Source organism: Spermophilus citellus, assembly GCF_964194105.1.
Source record: "Spermophilus citellus genome assembly, chromosome: 18".
Taxonomy (NCBI): Eukaryota; Metazoa; Chordata; class Mammalia; order Rodentia; family Sciuridae; genus Spermophilus; species Spermophilus citellus.
In genome coordinates this window covers 16,230,503-16,252,751 of record NC_138200.1, presented here as the reverse complement: position 1 = coordinate 16,252,751, position 22,249 = coordinate 16,230,503, and the positions used below count along the sequence as shown (strand labels likewise).

Genomic DNA, 22,249 nt, shown 5'->3' with positions numbered 1-22,249 from the left:
AAAAGAGTCGCTTTCCAACATGTATATTCAGTGAGAGAGTTGACAACACTGTTTTTCAGGATTTCATTATACACCCTGCACTTTTTTAGTTAATGTGAATATTTTTGTTACAATTCTTCCTCTATCAATGCCATCTTTTATTTAAGCAGCTCTTAAAGGACTATATTCCTCTCCATTTTGTTTTAAGTACTGCAAATTAAACCCAAAGATGCGGGCTGGGGATGTGGCTCAAGCAGGTAGCGCGTTCGCCTGGCATGCGTGCGGCCCGGGTTCGATCCTCAGCTACCACATACAAATAAAGATGTTGTCTGCTGAAAACTAAAAATAAATAAATATTAAAAAAATAAATTAAATAAGCCCAAAGATGCTATAGCACTGAGCAACATCCATAGCCCCCCTCCCCTTTTTTTTAAATTTTGAGACAGGGTCTCACCAAGTTTTCTAAGCTGCTTTGAACTTGTGGATCCTCCCACCTCAGCCCTCCCTAGTATCTCTGATTACACTCATTCCCCACCTCATCCATGTCTCCTCTTAATTTTCACAGCTTATATGTGCATTCTGTCCTTCATAGAACTGCAGTCTTTTAAAGTTCTTAGTCATTCACACTGAGGCTTATGTTTCATTACATTCCATTTTCTATGATTCCATTGTTAAAAAGATTCAGGGTTATATTTTACATCTTCATTTCTAATTATCATGCACATATGGATGATCAGTTGTTCCAACATTATTTGTTGAAAAGAACACCCTTTCTTCCTTAAATTGTTTTGCATCTTTGTTTAAAACCAAATGGTTGTATTTGTGTAGATCTATTTTCTGGATTCTATTCTGTTCTACTAATCAATCTCTCTATCCCTTTCTAATAACACTGCCTTCATTATTAATGGTTTCTCATGCTTAACACTATTCACAATTCTTCGTTGTGGAAGGTTATCCTTGTGCTTGTAGTGTTTTTAGCAGCATCCCTGGCCTCTACCCTCTAGATGCCAATTGAACTTCTCCAGATAGTAGCAATGTCTCCTGGAGGACAAAATCACCCCTGGTTAAAAACACTGCATTAGAGCTTTTAAAATATTAGTGGCACCTGCCTGTAATCCCAGTGGCTCAGGAGGTTAAGACAGGAGGCTGAGGCAGGAGGCTCCCAGGTTTGAAGCCAGCCTCAGCAACTTAGTTAGGCTGTAAGCAACCTAGTGAGGTCCCATCTCAAAATAAAAAATAAAAAGTGTTGGAGATGTGATTCAGTGGTTAAACACGCTTGGGTTCAACCCCTGGTACTAAACAAGTAAAATATTTATCATTGTTATTTTAATTTCCAATCTCTGGATTTTATCTGAGTCAAGCTCTGTTGCATTTATGTCTTAATTTTACTCCCTTTTTCATATGCTTTGTAATTTATGGTTGTTATTTTTGAAAACCAGGCATCTTTTATAGTACTGTTACGTGTACAAAAGTTAACACAATCAACCTGTGACAACTCAACCTTAGACTGCTTACAGGGCTGAGGTTGGGGCTTAGCGGTAGAGCACTTGCCTAGCACACGCAAGGCCCTGGATTTGATCCTCAGCACCACATAAAAATAAATAAATGAAGGTATTATGTCCAACAACAACTGAAAAATATTTTTAAAAAAGAAAGACTGCTTACAAGGTTAGTCCCTCTCTTGTATCTAGGACTTAGATTTCTGAAGGGTTCCCACCATCTGAACTGAAGAAAGTGGCTCACTATGCCTAATCTATTTGTGTAAATAATATGTTTCATGCTGCACATCTGCTTTCCTTCTGGGAATCTGATATTCTGGTATGCATCAGGCAGGCATTGCCTAGGTGACAGGCTTCTAGCAAAAATCGTGAGCACTTCCCTGGTTAATAGAATCTCAAAAGTGTTGTCATAACTCAATATCACATATGGCTCTATTGGAAAAGGAGTCTTGAAAGTGTACAATTGTGGATTTCCCTGGGCTTGCCCCACCCTTTTGTAGTGGGGATTGAACCAAGGGCATTTTACCACTGAGCTGCATGTCCAGCCCTTTTTATTTAGGACAGCATCTCTCTAAGTTGGTTAGGGCATTGCAAAGTTGCTGAGGCTGGCCTCAACCTTGTAATCCTCCTGCACAATTTGATTGCAGTTATGTAAATTTCAAACAGATAAAACCTGACAAGTTTAAATTAAAAAAAAAAAAATATATATATATATATATATGGGCTGGGGATATAGCTCAGTTTGGTAGAGTGTTTGCCTTGTATGCACAAGGCCCTATGTTCAATCCCCAGCGACACACATACACACACACACACACACACACACACATATAATTTGTCAATGGATTTTTATTGTATTTATTTATTTACTTATATGTGTGCTGAGAATTGAACCCAGTTCCTCCCACATGCTAGGCAAGAGCTCTACCACTGAGCTAGAACCCCATCCCAAGTAGAGATATTAATACCCTATATGTCAGTATAGTATTCAGCTGGGCTTCTTGAGATACTAACAGTGCCTGACTTATTTGTTTGGGTGGAGTTATACTGCATTTACACCTTTAATGAACCTTTTCCAAATATTTTTTATTTCAGAACAAAAAATTTTTAAAGAAAGACTTGATTATTTGGTGAATCTGCAAATACAGAAAGAAATTTATCCTCTGTCCAACAGTTTAGATATAAATCCAAATGTAATGCAGGAAAGGAAGCAGTGAGCAAAGCTGGCATGTATTAAGCAAAAAGAATAGCATGAACAATGCTTATAAAATAAAAGTTATCACGAACTTCAACTTGAAACAATTTAAGGCAATTAGATGATGGGGCTAAGTTAAATATTTGTTTGAGGATGGCAGGGATACTACAGTGAAAGGTTAAGAATGTAAAGGTTAAGTTTTGTTTTCTTGGTTGAAGTCCTGTTTTCCTGAAACCTGAAATTTATGTAGGTGTCAAAACAATTCCCGGAAAAACCGTTAAATGTATGTTGAGAAATGCCTCCTGACCATCTGGTTGCTCTGCACAAACAATTCCTCCTGCATTCCCTGACCTCCGCATGAACTCCCCAGTTCAAACAATGTATATAAGCTCTGCTTAAGTTGTTCTGGGGGCTCTCAGCTCCTCTCAAGTGAGCTCTGAGCCCCAGCATGCTGGACCCCCAATAAACCCTCTGCTGTTGCATGAGACAGTCTCTTGGTGGTCTCTTCCTCCGACGCTTGCCCGACCTTAACAACAGGACAGGAGTTCTCTAGGATTCTCAGGCAGGGGATCCCCTTGGGGCAATGCACCCATCCCAATAGCCCTCTTTCTTCTTCATCGTATGACAGACTCTGGGCTGGTGCGGTAAGGTATTCACACTGCGGGGCCGAGACCGGACGGACTCCGCGCCAGGTGACTCCGTCTTCCAGGACCTTCCAGCCACACCACATTTGTTAGTGACCCACGGATCCGGAGGCGTTTCTGTGGCTTGCCCGGCTGTGGACTACGTTTCCCAGCAGTTAAATCCAATTCTACTTCCAGGGCGAAGAGGCCTTGCGTAATCGTCCTCGTTCCCGGGGCTGGTCGCAGGTTTGCAGAGCAGCGGTGGCACGGAGAGCTCAGTTAAAGCCTTCTAACCGAAGCCCGGAACTCTTTGAAGCTCTCACCCAAACACCTAGACGGTGCTGGGCGTCGGTCTTTCCGGAGAGAAGGGAAGGGATTCAAAGCCAAGGCCGGAGAACTGAGGCCCTCTCGGGACTACACTTCCTAGGGTGCACCGCGGCCACGCAACCGCCAGTGCACGCTCCGCACCTTTAGGGACCGCAGACGGATCGCAGGAGAGTCCGCGCGGAACGTTCCAGGATTCCAGGGGACTTCGCGTTGGGGTAGGTGAGTCCGACACCCGGAAGCGGAGTGACACCGGCGGAGTCCGGGGATTTGGGGAGTGAGGGGCTTTGCCAGCGAGGGCGCCTGGAGGAAATTGGGCTTGTGTGCGCCTGCCCGAGCGAGCACTGCGGGAGGGAGCCTGGGCAGGGGGTGTCAGATTGGTACCGCAGCCAGACGTGGGAGTGACGCCCCCCGAGCCATCGGGGAGTGATTCCGTGCCCTCGATGGTGACAGGAACTGTGGGACATTTATGGACAATTTAAATGTGACTGTATGTTCAGGGTTCTGCGTTTATGAGTGATCAGGTGTGTAAACGTGGTGGCAGCAGCCTCGGCCGGTTTAGTAAAAGACATAGGCATTCCTGAAAGCGTGGACTGCTTTTTCTGTGCTGGAAGGTAACTGGATTGAAGAGGGCGGGCAAAGTAGGAGGAGGCAAGAGGAATCAGAGACAGTATAGACAACATATTCCAGGAGTTTCTCTGTATTTAAGAGCAGAGAAATGGAGCAGCAACTGCGGAAGGTGGGAGAACAACTTGTCAGTATGCTGTTGGGAATGAGCCGCAAGAGGGGAGAAGTACGGGCCGGCGTGAGTAAACCAGGCTCCTTTGGGTGACCACCCCAAAATTTCAAGAATGTAAAAAAGTCTAAAAGTGTAGCACAAAGTGAACCTTAAGTCCAAAATCTCAGAAAATAAAGGGAAAGAGCCTGTGTTTCATACATATGAGCCACCGTCAGGTGTGACTAGTTAACATATAATCTCCTGGCATGAAATTCAAAACTAGAGATTTTGGGAAAGGTGAAAGAAGAAGGGTCCAAAAGTCATAAAGAACAGGCCATCTGCCCCATTTCTAGTTTTGGAGAGGTAATATTGGAGTAGTGAGGGTTGGTTTCTTTAGTATTCCCAACATTGGAAGCCTGAGGATGGAAGCCTTAAGAGTCATTGGGGTAGAATTATGGCCCTGAATATATCCACTTCCTAATCCGTATAAGCTGTGAATGTTACCTCATATAGCAAAAGGAACTTTGTAGAATGGATTAGGCTAAGAACCTTGAGATTATCCTATATTGTCTAATTGATTGCAATATAATTGCATGTGTCCTTGTGCTTGCTTTTCATCACTGTCAAAATACCTGAGGAGTAAAAACTTAAAGGAGGGAAGATTTGTTTCATGGTTGAGAGGTTTCAGTCCATTGTCATCTGGATCCATTGATTCTGGGCCTGTGTGGGATATAGCACATAATAGTGGAGAAGATGTGGATGAGCAAAGCTGCTTACCTTTTGGCAGCATTAAAGAATGTGACAGAAATAGGAGCCAAGGACAATATACAGTTCCCACGTCCTTTCACTAGATCCCACCTCCTAGTTTCTGTCATCTCCCTATAGTTCATTCAGCTATGAATCCATCACTGGGTTAATCCATTGATGAGGTTGAGAGTCTCATGATCCAATCACTTCTCTAAAGCACCAGCTCTGAACACTGCTGCATTTTGGGGACACATTCCAAATCCAAGCCATTACAGCCCTTAAAATTAATGCATCTTTCAAGGTTGAGTTTAGGAACAGAAGGAGATGATTACCACAGAAGAATGATCAGAGAGATGTATGTAACTACTGGAGATTTAATTTTGCTCGCCAGAAGGAGGAAGGGGGCCATGATGATGATGATGGCCCCTGGAGGTGGAAAGTCCATTACAAGGAAATAAGTTCACTTGTAGAGTCTCCAGAAAGGAACACAACACTCCCCACTGAACCTTGATTTCATCCTAGAAAGACCCATCTCAGCATTTTTTATTATAATGTAGTGTTTTATTTTAAGGCACCACACTTGTAGTAATTTGTTAGAATAATAGTTAATAACTAATACATTGATGTAGTATCTTAGCCTCAGTACTGGGGAGTCTTGATCCCTGTGACATAAGGTAAGCTCAATCTCTGTTGATAATATTGAAGACTTCAGGAAAAGGACATGCACAAAATCCTTTTATTTTAGGATAATTTATAAAATTTTTATTTTTAATACATTGAGTTATCTAATAGTGGGATTCATTTTGACATATCCCTAAATACATGTAACATAATTTTCTCAATCTCCAGTACTATCCTCTTCTCTCTTTCCCCTTCCTATACTCTATAATATTTTTCTTTTTCAATTGTAGTTTGGCACAATACCTTTTATTTATTTATTTTTATGTGGTGCTGTGGATTAAACCTAGGGCCTCACACATGTTAGACGAGCTCTATATCACTGAGCACCAGCCCTGTTTTTTAATTGGTGAGTTATAGTTACATATACAATTAAAATGAACTGTGATACATTCATGTATACATATAGCATAATTTGGTCAGTATTATTCCCCAGTTCTTCCCCTTTGCTTTCCTTTCTCCCTTACTTGGTCTCCTACTAATTCTCCACTGCTTTCCCTTCTATTCCCCACACTTTTTAAAAATTCCTTTTTTCCCCACTAGCTTCCACATGAGAGAAAACATTCAACACTTGACTTTCTAAGTCTGACATATGTCACTTAGCATGATATTTTCCAGTTCCATTGATTTACTAGCAAAGGACGTAATTTCACTCTTTTTAAAAATTTTTATTTTTTTAGTTGTAGTTGGACATAATACCTTTATTTTATTTATTTTTATGTGGTGTTAAGGATCGAACCCAGAGCCTCGCATGTGCTAGGCGAGCGCTCTACTGCTGAGGCACAACCCCAGCCCCCCCCTCCCCATTTTACTCTTCTTTATGGCTAAGTAGAATGCCATTGTTTATATAGGCCACATTTTCTTTATCCATTCATCTATTGATGGGCACTTAGGCTGGTTTCATAACTTGTCTATTGTGGATTGTGCTGCTATACACATTGCTTTGTAGGTATCTCTATAGTATGCTGATTTTAGATCTTTTAGATAAATACTAAGGAATGGGGAAGCTGTGTCATATGGTGATTCTATTCCTAGTCATTCCTAGTCAGTTTATTCCTAGTCTATACTGTTTTCCAAATTGGTTGTACTGATTTTAGTCCCACCAACAATGTATAAGTTTAGCTTGTCCCCTACATTCCTGTCTGCAATTACTGTTGTTTGTATTCTTGATGATTGCCATTCTGACTAGGGTGAAATGAAATCTCAGTGTAGTTTTGATATACATCTCCTTGATTGCTAAGGATGTTGAACATATTTTCCTATATCTGTTGGCCATTTGTATTTCTGTTGAGTTCTCTTTAGATATATCACCCATTTATCCATTTAGTATTCTTAGTGGTAAGTATTTTAAGTTCTGTATGTATTCTGGTTATTAATCCCATTAGATGACTACCTGACAATGATTTTCCTCCATTCTGTAAGCTCTCTTCACATTCTTAATTGTTTCCTTCATTTTGCAGAAGCTTTTTAATGTAACACTATTCCACTGATAACTTCTTGAGCTTTAGGGGTCTGAGGAAGTCAGTGCCTATGCCAGTATGTTGTAATGTTGTTCATATATTTTCTTCCAGGAGTTTCGCTGTTTCAGGTTTCTGATCCTCTTTGGGTTGATTTTTCATGATAGAATCTAGTTTCATGCTTCTACATATGGCTATCCAATTTTTACAGTACCATTTGTGAAACAGGCTATCTTTTTCTGCAGCTTATGCTTTTGGCACCTGGCAAGGATCTGATGACTATGTTTATGTGCATTTGTCTTTATGTCTTCTAGTTTATTATGTTGGTATTCATATATGGTTTTATGTCAATACCATGCTGATTTTATGACTATAGGCGTGTAGTACATTTTGAGATCAGGTGTTGTGATACCTGTATCCTCACTTTCTTAAAAAATATTTTTTAGTTGTTGATGTCCCTTTATTTTTTATTTATTTATATGTGGTGCTGAGGATCGAACCCAGTGTCTCACACATGCTAGGCAAGTGCTCTGCCATTGAGCCACAACCCCAGATCCTGTATCCTCACTCTTGTTGGTCATAATGGCTTTGGTTTGTCTTGCTCTTTTATTTTTCCATATTATATTTTTAATATAATCAAAATGGCCATATTACCAAAAGCGATTTATGGATTCAATGCAATTTCTATCAAAATACCAATGGCATTTTTCACAAAACTAGTAAAAAAAATAGTAAAACTAGTAAAAATAGTTTTTTACTATTTTTTTTTAACTTATATTATATTTTTAATATAATCAAAATGGCATTATTACCAAAAGCAATTTATGGATTCAGTGCAATTTCTATCAAAATACCAATGGTATTTTTCACAAAACTAGTAAAAAAAAAACTAGTAAAACTAGTAAAAAAAAACTAGTAAAAATAGTAAAAATAGTTTTTTACTAGTTTTTTTTAACTACTTTTGTGAAAAATACCATTTTGATTATATTAATTCTGCCTGTTTATGAATGGTAGTCTTTCCATACTCTAAGTCTTTTTCAATTTCTATCTTCAGTGTTTTATAATTTTTATTCTAGAGGTCTTTACAACCTCAGTTGGATTTATTCCAAAGGTTTTAAAAATTCTGTTGTGAATAGAATAGTTTTCTTTATTTCTTTCTAATTATTGGAATATGGGAGAACTAATTTTTGGGTGTTGATCTTATATCTTGCAACTGTGTTTAAATTGATTATTAGCTCTAGAAGTCTTCTGGGATTTTTTTGGGTCTTCTAAATAGTATCAGCAAAGAGGAGTAGTTTGGCTTCTTTTCTTGTTTTTGTCCCTTTTATTTCCTTCTCTTGCCTGGTTGTTCTGGCTAAAGTTTCAAGAAATATTTTGAATAGGAGTGGTGAGAACAGACATCCTCATCGTGGTCCTGATTTTGGAGGAAATGCTGTCAGAATTTTTAAAATATTATTCTTAGTTGTAGATAGACAAAATACCTTTATTTTATTTATTTATTTTTATGTGGTGCTGAGGATCGGACCTAGTGCCTCATGCATGCTAGGCAAGCCTTCTACCACTGATCCACAACCCCAATCCTACTTTCAGTTTTTCTCTGTTCAAAATGATGTTTGTTGACTATGGGTTTGTCTGTGTATATAGCCTTTGGGCTGTTTATGTACATTCCTTCTACACCTCGTTTCTTCAGTATTTTTTCTTAAAGATTCAGTGTTTTTTCTTTATTTTTTACTTTTATTATTATTATTATTATTATTTTGGTGGTGCTGGGGATTGAACCCAGGGTCTTGTGCATGCAAGGTAAGGTAAGCACTCTACTAACTGAGCTATATCCCCAGTCCCTCTTCAGTGTTTTTAATATGAATGGGTGGGGGGGGTGGGGGGGGGTGGGGGGGGTGGGGGGGTGGGGGGGTGGGGGGGTGGGGGGGTGGGGGGGTGGGGGGTGACGAACAACTTGTGTACCTTGATACAGCAGGAGTAGGAGCCGTTTATTGTAGGACAGGAGCAGTATTTATACATTCCACACAGCTTATCTTAATTAGCATAAACTAGATACAACAGTCAACCAATAAGAAATCTCCACACTTAATGGCTCGCTAGCGCCACCTCACAAACCACTCCCCCTGGCAAAATACCAGGCGCCATCCAGACTTGTTTACAGACCCTAACATTTGCCAGGCACCATCCTGATTTGTTTACAGACTCTAACAGATCTGTATAGGTTTTCTATATCCTTTGGGTTCACTTTGGTTACATCATAAGTTTTTATAAATTTGTCAATATCTAGATTTTCCAATTTATTGAAATATGAGTTTTCAAAATAGTTTCTTATAATCTTCTGGATTTCAGCAATATCTGTGGTAATATCTCCTTTTTCATCTCTAATTTTGTTGATTTGGGTCTTCTCTCTTTTGCCTAGTTTGGCTAAGGGCTTGTTAATCTTTTTTTTTTTTTTTTAAGAGAGAGAGAATTTTAATATTTATTTTTTAGTTTTTCGGCAGACACAACATGTTTGTTTGTATGTGGTGCTGAGGATTGAACCTGGGCCACACGTATGCCAGGCGAGCACGCTACCGCTTGAGCCATATCCCCAGCCCTGTTAATCTGTATTTTTTCAAAGAACCAACTTTTTTGTTTCAGTGATTTCCCCTCTGATAATTTCATTAATTTTAACTCAGATCTTAATTGTTTTCTGTCTTACTGCTAGTTTTGGAATTAGTTTTTTCCTGCTTTTCTTAGGGCTTGAGATGTGACATTAGATTGATTATTTGGGAATCTTTCTTTTTAATATAGGCATTTACTACTGTAAGCTTTCCTCTTAGAACTACCTTCTAGTACCCCAGAAATTTTGGCATGTTGTATCACTATTCTCATTTGGTTCTAGGAATTTTAAAATTTTTCCTGTACATTTTTCTATGGTCCATTTCTGATTTAAAAGAGCATTATTCAATCTCTGTGTGTTTATGTGGTTTCTACAATTCTTGTTGATTTCTAATTCATTCCATTATGATATGTTGAAATGCATTATATCAGTTTGTTTATTGTATCTGCTAAGACTTACATTGTGATCTAGAACGTGGTCTATGTTGGAAAAGATCCCATGCTTAGAAGATTGTAAATTCAGCTGTTTTTGGATGAAATATTTTATAGATGTCTGCTAGGCCCATTTTATTTTAGTATTATTTATGTCAGAATTATCTTTATTAATTTTATGTCTGGAGGACCTGTCTATTGGTGAGAGGGGTATGTTGAAATCACTCAGTATTACTGTATCAGGTTCTATCTGGAATTTAGTGTCAATGAGTGTTTCATGTTATCAGGTGCACCAACATTTGAGGCATAAATATTTACTATCATTATATCTTCTTGTTGGATTGTTCTCTTTCTCAGTATTAATGACCTCCTTTGTCTGTTCTGATTAATTTTTGCTTAAAAGTCTGTGTTTTTTTTTTCAGATATAATAGGTATTCCTGCTTGTTTTCAAACTGTATTTGCATGACATTTCTTTTTTCATTCTTTTACTTTAAGCCTATGGATGTTTTTGCCAATGAGTCTAAACAGCATATAGTTGGATCTTGTTTTTTTAATCCATTCCATTTATCTATGTCTTTTTTTAATTGATTTTATTATTTTTTTTAAAAATACACAACAGTGGAATGCATTACAATACATATATAGAGCACAATTTTTCATATCTGTTTATATATAAGGAATGTTTAATCTATGTATTTTAATTAGAGAGTTGAGAAATTTACATTCAGTGTTGTTGGTGTTATTTTGGTACTAGGGATGGAACCCAAAGGTGCATTATCACTGAACCACATCTGTATTCTTTTTTATTTTTTATTTTGAGGCAGAATCTAAGTTGCTGAGGCTGGCCTTGAACTTGTGATTCTCCTATCTCAGCTTCCCACGTCACTGGGATTACAGGAATGTGCCACTTGTGCCCATCTCAATCAGTGTTATTGTGGATAAGTGTTTGTTATGTTGTATCATTTTGTTTGTCTTTTATGTTTAATTCAGTCTTAATTTCATTTATTTAATTGCTCTTCTAGAGAACATTCATTTGGGAGCTTTGGGCATGTTTTGAGTTCTTCTGTGTGTAGTATACCTTTAACTACTTTTTTTAGTGCTCTTTTAGTGGTTGTGAATTCTTTTTTTTTAAATTTTTTAGTTAGAGATGGACATGATACCTTAATTTTAAGTGGTGCTGAGGATTGAACCCAGTGTCCCATGAATGTGAGGCAAGTGCTATACCACTGAGCCACACTCCAACCTTCTTTTGGTTTACTTTATCATGAAAAGTTTTTATTTCTTCTTCACTTTTGAAAGATGGCTTTGCTGGATATAGCAGTCTTTGCTGGCAATTGTTTTCTTTCAGAACTTTGAATATCTCATTCCAAGCCATCCTTTATTTTACAGTCTGAGTTGAGAAGTCAAAAGTAAGCCTTAACAGAGGAAGAGGAATTCATGCCTACAGATGCACAAATTTACCTCTAAATGTGAACTGATGTTTTTTACTTACAGCTTTTAATATTCTTTTCCTATTCTCTGTGTTAGGCATTTTGATTGTGATGTGTCTTGGAGAAGTTCTTTTTTGATCTTGGCTATCCAGGGTTCTATGTAGATGTCCATCTCATTTTTATAGTTTGGAAAAAAATGTGTTGTTTCACAAAGATTATTTTTAAAAAAAATTTAAATTGTTTTAATTAGTTATACATAATAGTAGAGTGCATTTATGCACTTTGTTATATCATACATAGATGGGATATAATTTCTCATTTTTCTGAGTGTACATGTTGCAGAATCATATTGATCATGTAGTCACATATATACATACAGTAATAATGTTTGTTTCATTCTACTATCTTTCCTATGCCCACATTCCATCACTTCTCTCTGCCTATCTAAGGTAATGTTATTCTTCCCTAGTGCCCCCTGCCTTATTGTGAATTAATATCTGCATAGTAGAGAAAACATTCAGCCTTTGGTTTTGTGGGATTGGCTATTTTGCTTAACATGATATTCTCCAACTCCAACCATTTACTGGAAAATGCCATAATTTTACTCTAGAGAAGATTCTTAATGCCATTAAATCGTATCTTTATCCTCTCTTCTATCCCAATTACATGTAAGTATTATCTCTTGATGTTTTTCCCAGAGTTCTTTGTATATTCTAATAGTGATTTTTATTTTTTCCTTTATTCAATATCAAGTGTTCAAATTCATATACTGTTTTCAATGTCTGAAGTTCTGTTTTCTACATAGTACAGTTTGTTGGTGATACTTTCAAATGAATTTTTTGTCTTATTTCCAGGAATTCTGATTGTTTTCTTTTTATTAATTCTGTACCAACATGGTCTTTCACACCAAAGGGAGATAAGTAAGTAGAGGTAAGAAGCAAGGGAAGAGAGGCAGGAAGGGAATGAAGAAATACTGGTGAATGCTACCAGCAAATCATATTTTTACATTGTGTACACATATAATATGTAACAATGAATCCCACCATTATGTACAGTTATAAAACGTACCAATAAAAATATGGAAAAAAGATAAAAAAGGTTTTTCATCTCATTTGCTCTCTTAAATCATTCCTTAGATCTTCTTTTAGCTCATCGAACATTTTAATAATCAATTTTTATAGTGTCTTTTGAATTTCATCTACTTCGTTTCTGCAGGTTCCTTTGTTAGAGGATTTTAAAGTTTGGGGGGCATACTTATTTGCCTGTGGTCTTATGTTTTCAGAGGTCTTCAACTTGCTGTAGATAAGAATTTCTGCATCCTTTGATGTGTATTTGTCTTTTTTGGTAATAAGTCTTGTGTTTTTGGTATATTTTAACTTCAGCACCTAAGCTTCTTATAATCTGAGTGTTGATTTCAACCTCCAAAGTTGGTCAGTTTGCTGCTGTAGAACCGCTGCAATACTCTGGGTTCCTCTTAGCTATCATCTTGGGAATTCTGTTTTGTTGTATGAGTAGTTGTCTAGGAGTGGGACTTGAGGTCCCCCTCTAGCTCTTCCTACATGGGGGCTTGGTCATTAAGTGGGGTTTTTGTCTCCCTTATCCTAAGTGTTAATGTATTATTGGAGCTTAAATGAGGCTATTTCGTACATGGAGTAAGATTCATTGTCACTTGGCTGAGATGTGGGTGTAGCTCAGCAGCAGGGTCTCTACCCTATGAACTTGTAATGTCCCAATTACTTCCAGCCCTCTTAGCACAAAGGGAAGCAAGCAATAGCAGTAACAGAGTAACCGTTATCCAGTTAAAATAAATGTTGGGTGTCTACTATAATATCTCTAAAACTAACTGCCAAACCAAAGGTTATGGTGGAGGTTAGCATTTAGGATTGTCCACAACAGTAAGCAGCCACAACTAGATGTGGCATTAAATAGCAGGTGTGAACTATGCCGTCCAAAGTATTAATACAACAACACCATGAGGGGTGGGAGGCCGGAATTATATATACTAAATAGTTCTAAAACATAGTAAAATTATGGTTCCTTAAGTGAAAAGAAAATGAAATAGGAAAACAAGAGAAAGTTTGAAATATTTAAAAAAGTGAACAGAGGGGAAGTCAGAGAACAGCTGATAGCTAAAACAGAAAAAAGAGGAAACAATACAATTTGACTATTAGGGAAGAAAAGGAAAAAGTAACAAGAGAAACAAAAACAAAGGTAGGAACACTTAAAAGCAAATCAAAACAAACCCACTTAAAAAAAAACCCCTATCATTCCAAAGTCAAAATAACAATTGAAAAATGATAAAATAAAATTATATGAAAACCAATCAGTACAGCAAGAACACATACAGAATTTTAAAAAAGAAAAAATAGGAATATAATTCTTTTTTGTTTCTTTTTAGTTGTAGATGGACACAATACCTTTATTGAGGATTGAACCCAGTGCCTCACACATGCTAGGCAAGCGCTCTGCAACTAAGCTCCCAGCCCAGAATATAATTCTTTTTTTTTAATTTAATATCTTTATTTATTTATTTATTTATTTGTGGTGCTGAGTATTGAATCCAGGGTTTCACCATGCTAGGTGAGTGCTCTACCGCTGAGCCACAATCCCAGCCCCCAGAATATAATTCTTAATGAAAAATGAAGGACTTGTTTCTGCTGTGGTCAAAACTGTTGACAAGGACAGATGTTCACTGAATATGCTGTTGTGCCCTTCTTGCTGTTTCTTTTTGGGGTCTGTAACCCTATTTCAAGGACTGGGTGTTATTAAATCTGACTTGTTGTGTTTCTCACCAAACTTCCAGCTGGTGTGGCCTGGACCAAAGCTGGTTGTAGTAGCTCTCAGCTTCTTGTCTCACAGCATAAGATGGGACAGACTAGGAGTACTGACAATTGGAGTTTTTTCTGGACTGTGTCAGTGTGCTCCCAGAGCAGGGCTAATGCAGATTTCTAAATGAAAAATTCCAGCTGCTGGGATTTAGTTTGGAACATCCTTTGGAACTTTGTAGGGTGGTATTTACTCCAGAGATTAGATCCCACCCCCTGATACTGGGAAGATGCCAATGTCTGGATGTCTGGGTCTCAGGGACCTTCTGAGGTGCATAGTGAGGGATCTAAACCCTAATCCACTGTCATGGATGTGAACTTCCCAGGAACAAACCTGGAGGGTAAACATGGCCTGCCTGACCAATTTCTGATCTTACCCCATTCTGAATGAGTGGCTATCAGCAAAGGAAACACCAGCCTCTCTCCCCTCAGTAATCCCAGTCTGGATTCCCCTGGGCACAGTCCTTCCTGTGCCTGTATCAATCACACTGGGCACACTCTGGACTCCATGGCAGACGTTTGCTGGGATAGGCTGGCAACATTATTATGAACTGCCCCCCTGCCGCTGCCAAGAGTTACCATGAGGTGACTTCAGAATGACTCACACCTCAGTTCTGCTTGCCAGCCAAGAGATTCAGAGTACTTTTCAATCAGCCTGCATACTGTCTTGGGTCAATTAAGATCAGCCTCCCTGTCTGTTCCACAGGAGCTCTTATGCCAGATATATTCAGAGTGCTTTTTTCTTTTTCTGCCTGTGTTACCCCTCTTTTCTGCAGTGAACAGACATAGTTGCCAAAGCTAGCACATCTCTAACACTTCATTTTCTGTGTTCAATGATTCTGAATTTCTGAGTTGCTATGATAATTTTACTGTCCACTGTTGAAATCCAGTGAATTCTGTCTATCACCCACCTTGCTGAGAAGCAGTACTCCCAATATTTAAATCTCAAGCCACAGAGAGACTGGAAAGTGCGCCCTTCTTCTAATTCACCATCTTCCAAGTACTTCTAGGCAATAAATTTGCTGTGTTGTGATTTTTGAAATTTGGCATTTAATGATGTTTCTTGTCGTGATCTAATATATACTCAGTCTATAATTACTTAATAGCTTTGCACTTGTTTGTAATGGATTGAGATGTGTATTAAAATCCTGTATGACTGACGAAACTTACCTGTAACTTATGCTTTAGGAAAGTTTGGGTTTTTGGTTTTTTTTTTTTTAGGCTTGCTTGCTTGATTTTGTAACGCTGAGTATCCAGCTTAGGGTGCTGTGCATGGGAGAAAAGCAATCAGCTACAACTTCAGTCTGAAATGTGTAGCTTTGTTAATTGATAGACATTATGTTTATTATATATTTTTTTGTGAATTGGAGGCTACAGATTTAGCATCTTTAAGATCATAACTCCTGCTTATGCTATATATATATATATATTTCTCCCCCCCCAAATTTTATTAGAGTTTATCATGTGTATAGACAAGTCTGTACATGATAATGCAATCAAACAACCAATACAATCACAACTGTATGGCTTAAATGAAGGACCACAAGGGAAAGTACCCAGGTCCAGTAATAAAAACATTACCTGAAACCTAAGCCCCTTTGGAGCTTCTATGCAACCTATAGTTCCCTCAATGTAACCACCATACATCAGTTGTCTCTGTTTGAACTGGAATCATGAAATATGTGTACCCTGTTGTGTTGGTTCTTTTGCTCAACTTTATGTTTGTGAGAACCATCCAGATTACTGTTTGTAGAAACATTTCAGGTTATCCTCATTGCTAAATAGTATTTCAGTACATGAATATATCACTTGTATGTGTCCATTTTACTCTTGACAGACATTTGGATTGTTTCTTTGGGCTATCATGAATAGTGATGCTATGAGCCTTCTTGAACTTGCTGCTTTGTCTTCATATGGTTGTTTGGTAATATATTAGGGGAGCAGTTGGTGTGTCAGAGAATGTGAGTCTACATAAGCAGTTACTGTTGAGTTTTCCACAATGGCTGAAAAAGTTATGAGACTCATTAACAATTTATACAAGTTCCAGCTGCTCCACCTTCTTCTTAATACATGGTGTCATCAGACAGTAAAATATGGTGGGGTAATGGTAAGGCATTATGGTTTTCCTGATGACTAGTGAAGTGGAATGTCTTTATTTTGATGTCTGTTGGCCATTTGGACATCTTCCTTTGGGCAAGGCCAGTCCAAATCCTTAGCCCAATTTTGAGGAGTTTGTCTTTTTATTGTTGTTTCTTAGGCGTTTTTTATGTAATCTGAATGTGAGTCCCTTGTCACTTCTGTGTATGCAGATACACTTACCCTGTTCTCATGAATGGAAACTGCTTTTAAAAATCTCATTATTTTTCCCTTCTGGGTGTGATGGCACATCCCTGTGACTTGGGAGGCTGAGGCAGGAGGATCCAAGTTCAAAACCAGCCTCAGCAACTTAGCAAGGCCCTAAGAAACTTAAGGAGATAATGTCTCAAAATAAAGGACTAGGGATAGGGCTCAGTGTAAAGCATATCTGGGTTCAATTCCTGTTTAAAAAAAAAAAAGAAAAAAGAAAAAGGAAAGAAATCAATCCTGCTGTCAGGTTTTTTTGTGTCTTTTTTGTGCCTTTTGTGTGTGTGTGCTGTGCCTGGGAATCAAACTCCCATCTAGGCAAGCACTCTACCACTGAACTATACCCCAGCCCTGCCTTGTATGGTATAACCTAGCCACCTGAAAATAATTTTTTTATGATATATCTTACCTATCCTCAACTACTATGTTTAGAGGAAACTCTCATCTATGAATGTGATAAATTCCTTCATTCATTTGTCTTCATTGACTTTCATGATATTATTTGTAGTAGTTAATGTAGATATTGGTAGTATGTTAAAAAAGAATATTAGATATTGCCTCTTAATTTCTTTGTTCCTTTTTAAAAAAAAAATCTGTGTGTGTCTGTGTGTGTGTGTGTGTGTGTGTGTTAGGGATGGAAACCAGGAACCCTCTACCACTGAACTACATCCCCAGACCTTTGTATTTTTTGAGTCAGGATCTCACTAAGTTGCCTAAGCTGGCCTCAAACTTACGATTCTCCTACCTCAGCCTTCAGAATAGCTGGGATTATAGGTTTATGCTTGGTACCTTAATTTTGATTTCATCTTTAGTGTGTCTGCTTATTTATTTGTACATTGGATGTGCTCTGATTTTGCTTTTTTAAAAAAATCGCTTTTCTTGTTAGATTTTGCTCCATTCACTACCTATATGTCTATGATATTTTTCAATCTTTGTACTCCTTGTAGTGTATTATTTGCAGAAAGGAATGAAGAATATTTTGCCTATTTTCTCTTTTATTTTTGAATTTACTCTTGCCAGATGCCCATGCTGACAAGATGATCTGGGTTCAAAAGAGTTGGCTGCAACATTAGTCTAAGAAAATGGCAAAGAGATCACGCAACACATGGACATGAGTTTCTCAGGTCAAGGGTGGGACTGCTCTGTGACCTCAAGGGTCCTCTTCCATGCTGGAAGGCAAGAGAGTGTGCACCCGGAATCTATTTTATAGGGGGACACACAAAGGAGCTTCAATGGAATGTTCCTCACCAAATAAGGCAGGGGATAGGGTTTCAAATGGGGGATGTCCAATCCTATTGGGTAATGCCCAAGTCCAGGGCTAGAGCAAACTTCTTTGCCAAGTTTAAGTGGAGACCACTTGTTTCTCACAGTGCGTGGCTTGCGATGCCAGATCAAACATCCCCATTACTCAAGGCTGAGAAAGGATGCTTAGTCCATGGGTAGGGTAGCTCCCACATTCTACTAACTCCCACCTGTAGTCTAGCCATGGCTTTGTCACCTTTTCTGGGATTATGTATTTGATTATGTAGTCCAGCTTTAGATCTGTGAGATCATCATTTATTATTTATTCATGTTGGACTGGTGGGTGATAATTTTGATCTACTGTTTTTTGTGAGAATGTTAACACATTTTCAGACTTTTGAATCTTTAGAAACAGTACTTCTAATTGTATTTAATGTTGGTTTTTTTTTAATGTAAAAAATTTTCCTGTAGCCAGGCATGGTGGCACACACCTGAAATCCCAGTGGTAGCGCGCTCGTCTGGCATGCGTGAGGCCCGGGTTTGATCCTCAGCACCACATACAAAAAAAAAGATGTTGTGTCCGCCGAAAACTAAAAAATAAATATTAAAAAATTCTCTCTCTCTCTCTCTAAAAAAAAGAAAAGAAACCACTCATGAGTCCATGTATTGATTCCATTTGTGTTAAAAGCTATGGGGTGGTTATCAATAGAGAAAAAAAGGTAGATAATTCATTATTTAAGTTTAGGTGGGTAGCAGGAGGAATAATAGCTAAAAAAGGTATAGGTTTTCTTTTTGCATTGATGACAATATTCTGAAATTGACTTAGGATGGTTGCACATATATAAAAATACACTAAGAACCATTGAATTGTTCACTCTAAATGGGCTAATTATGTAGTATGGAATTGTACCCCAATAAAGCTGTTAAAAATATAGCCAGCGGTTTTACTAGCTGAATTGCCGTTATATCTATATGTCTCCTTTTAGTACCTCTTTTTTATATCAGTTTTGCTCACAGAAACTTCCATTCAGGGTCTGGCCTTCTCCTCAAGGCAATGAATATTTTTTGATTTTCTTTATAGTATGACTGTGGCATCTAAAACGTTCTCCTTGTTTTTTTCCATACAGTTTCCAGGAGGACTGGCAGAAACAGAATTAGTTACTCCTTTAAAGTATATCATATGTCTCTCAAATCCCATCTGCTTTCCAGACACAAATATATTTCATTCCAGAGTTTGTTATCCAGTGCCTCACTCTTCTTCAGTATCAGCAAAACACAGACTTAACAGAGAATGGAGTCTACTTCCGTAAGGGCACTACTTGGGTCATCTTTCACCATTTTATAAATTAGAAATTCTGAAATTCAAGCTTTGGGTTCAACAACCCTAAACTATTTTTTAATGTTTATTTTTTAGTTGTAGGTGGACACAATATTTTTATGTGGTGCTGATAATTGCACCCAATACCTCACGCATGGTAGGTGAGCACTTCACCACTAAGCCATAACCCCAGCCCCCTAAACTAATTCTTTTTTTTTTTTTTGAGAGAGTGAGAGAGGAGAGAGAGAGAGAATTTTTAATATTTATTTTTTAGTTCTCGGCGGACACAACATCTTTGTTGGTATGTGGTGCTGAGGATCGAACCCGGGCCGCATGCATGCCAGGCGAGCGCGCTACCACTTGAGTCACATCCCCAGCCCTAAACTAATTCTTAATAGTGAATTTGAGCAAGTTACCAATTTCCTAATCTTTTAAATGAGGATAACTGCCCTTAACAGACTACTTGAGAGTAAAGATTGATCTAGACATGAAGTGACCTTTGATGAGTCTGAGGGAACAGACATGGAGACTTGTAAAGCTATTCTATTTAATTTTATATAGGTTAGATTATTCCATATTTTTAAGTAAACACATACATACACATATACACACAAATTGCCCAAACATAATATTGTTTATTTGGTATTTTTGTTGTTTTAATTTTAGAGTGGGAATGAATATCAGAATCATGTTCTCATTTTCTCTAAGACATATGTTGTCTTAAAAGGTTGCAAGGATGTGGGAAGAAAGCAGAGAAAGAAGAGAGTGTCAGGACTTGGAGGTTAATGAGAATTGACAGTCCAGTTGAGCCAAGACTTGTACACATGTCTGTTTGTGCCCCAGTAAAGACTACTTGGGCTGTGCATATCAGTCATGTCTCTAAATGTCATTCATCCTGGTAAAGCTTATTGTGGCCTATCTTACCTTTAGATTTATGGCCCCTCTTGGATGTTTTGGATGAAAATCAGTTGGTAGGTGCAATAAACTTTGTTGGACATGGAGGAAATAAAAGTTATTGTCATGGAAGTATATAGGACTGCTGTGGGCAGGTACAGTGCACTCCCAATTGGAAAATTCCATTGCCCTTGAGATGATCTTGGGTTTGTATAATTGTAGAGAACACTTGCAAAAAATTAAAATGATGTTATCTCATACCTAGATTCATGTAATGATTTTGGCAATTTTAATTAGATTGAAACTCCATAGTGCTTAAGTAAAATCTCTCTAGTTGGAATAGGGCCAGGATTTTCCCAGACTTCCTCTAACCTTCCTGCAAGGAAGAAAATGGCCTTTCTCATTTCTCCATTCTTTTCCTCTAGCTCTGTTCTCATGGCTGCTTTACCAAGAGAATAATCCAGAGGAGGATTGGTCAACTCTTGGAATTTAAAGTCATAACCCATTTGACTCAAATTGTTTCCAAAATGTAATCATTTATTTCAAAGCATATGAACATTTTTATCACATGTCCTTAAACTTATTACCTGATTCATTCCAAGGTGGTAAATGATGGCTGTCAGACAGTCCCATGCCTTCCCTAGATGTCCCTCTTTTTTTTTTTCCAGTATTCCCAAGTTGCCTGACAGGGCATTCAGTATCTCCTGGATCCTAATTTTCTGACAGAGCACTGAAAGAGAAGAAATTAATTTTTTAAAAGAGAATAGAAGACACCTTTATCATAAAACTGCAGCTTTACAAGGAGGAACCAAGTGGTTACAGTGAAGGCACATGAAATTTTTAATTTACTCCAAAATGGGATATTTCAATTAGTTAAAATAGAATTCAGCATTAGTTGGTATTCATTTCAACATATGGCTTTTAGTCAGAAGTATGACAAGACAGAGAATTCATAGAGATCTGGGATCTTGCCAGGAAATCTGAAAGAGACTAGCAGTATTAACAAAACCTGTGCCGATTGTTAGCTACTTAGCAGAGAGCCCGAGACCTTACACATTGTCCAAAGGAAATAGTATTCAGTTAGGAAGCATACCTGTAAAGCATTCTTCCTATTTAAACCAATGGAATTCAACTAAAAGTAGTTTACATAAAACACAAGGAAAATGAACAGCCCACAAAAACCCCAGCTTTCTTCATATTAAAAATCTGGAGGTAGTGATTGCAGCCTGATGCAGTCTCTCAGTGACATCACAAAGGACTCCTATGACATATAATACTCTAGGCTACCATCCTAGTGCCTTGTATTATATGAAGGTCACTGGATGTTGTGACTGAGCAATAGGAGTTTTGACAGCATGAAAGCTCTTGGCTTCAGTCACACTAATGTATAATTTTCTCCCATACCACAGGCTGCCAACTCTACTTTTTTGTTCCTTGTATGTCCAGTTCCCTACAGTGCACTTTTCTACCTTTTCCCTTTCCATCAAAAATATTTCATCAGATTTCACCATTAATATTTTTGTTTGTGCTTTTAGCAGTTGTGATGTTCAGGAATGTGGCTGTGGATTTCTCTTAGTGGAAGGGTAATGGATGGGCCTGAAAAACAGGGATATTTACAGACATGTGATGTTGGAGAACTAGAGCCACCTCATCTCACTGGGGAAGATTCAGAATTTAAACTTAGAAATTCTTGCTATCGGGCTGGGGAAATAGCTCAGTTGGTAGAGTGGTTGCCTTGCATGCACAAGGCCCTGGGTTCAATACACAGCACCAAAAATTTAAAAAAAGAAAGAAAAAGAAAAGAAAAAAAGATTCCTGCTATTACTGTGGATTGTTTTTAAATATTTACAGGGCTTTTTGGACCTTTTTTTCTTGGGAAATGGTTTGTTTTGTAAAGCAAGCAGTTTCCAAGGTTCAGAAATCCTCTATCATTTTTGTTAGAAT

General features: G+C 37.9%; 1 long non-coding RNA gene across 3 annotated transcripts in view; it reads left to right on the top strand.

Annotated features, from left to right (window-relative positions):
- Positions 1–2,532: 2,532 nt before the first annotated feature.
- The window catches only part of LOC308637140, a 50,708-nt gene continuing 30,991 nt past the window's right edge, over positions 2,533–22,249 (top strand). For 2 of the 3 annotated variants that reach the window (XR_014019561.1, XR_014019562.1), the window contains exon 1: positions 2,533–3,842. This is a non-coding gene — a long non-coding RNA (uncharacterized lncRNA). The remainder of the gene's footprint in view (positions 3,843–22,249) is intronic. The other variant, XR_014019563.1, reaches the window with a different exon arrangement.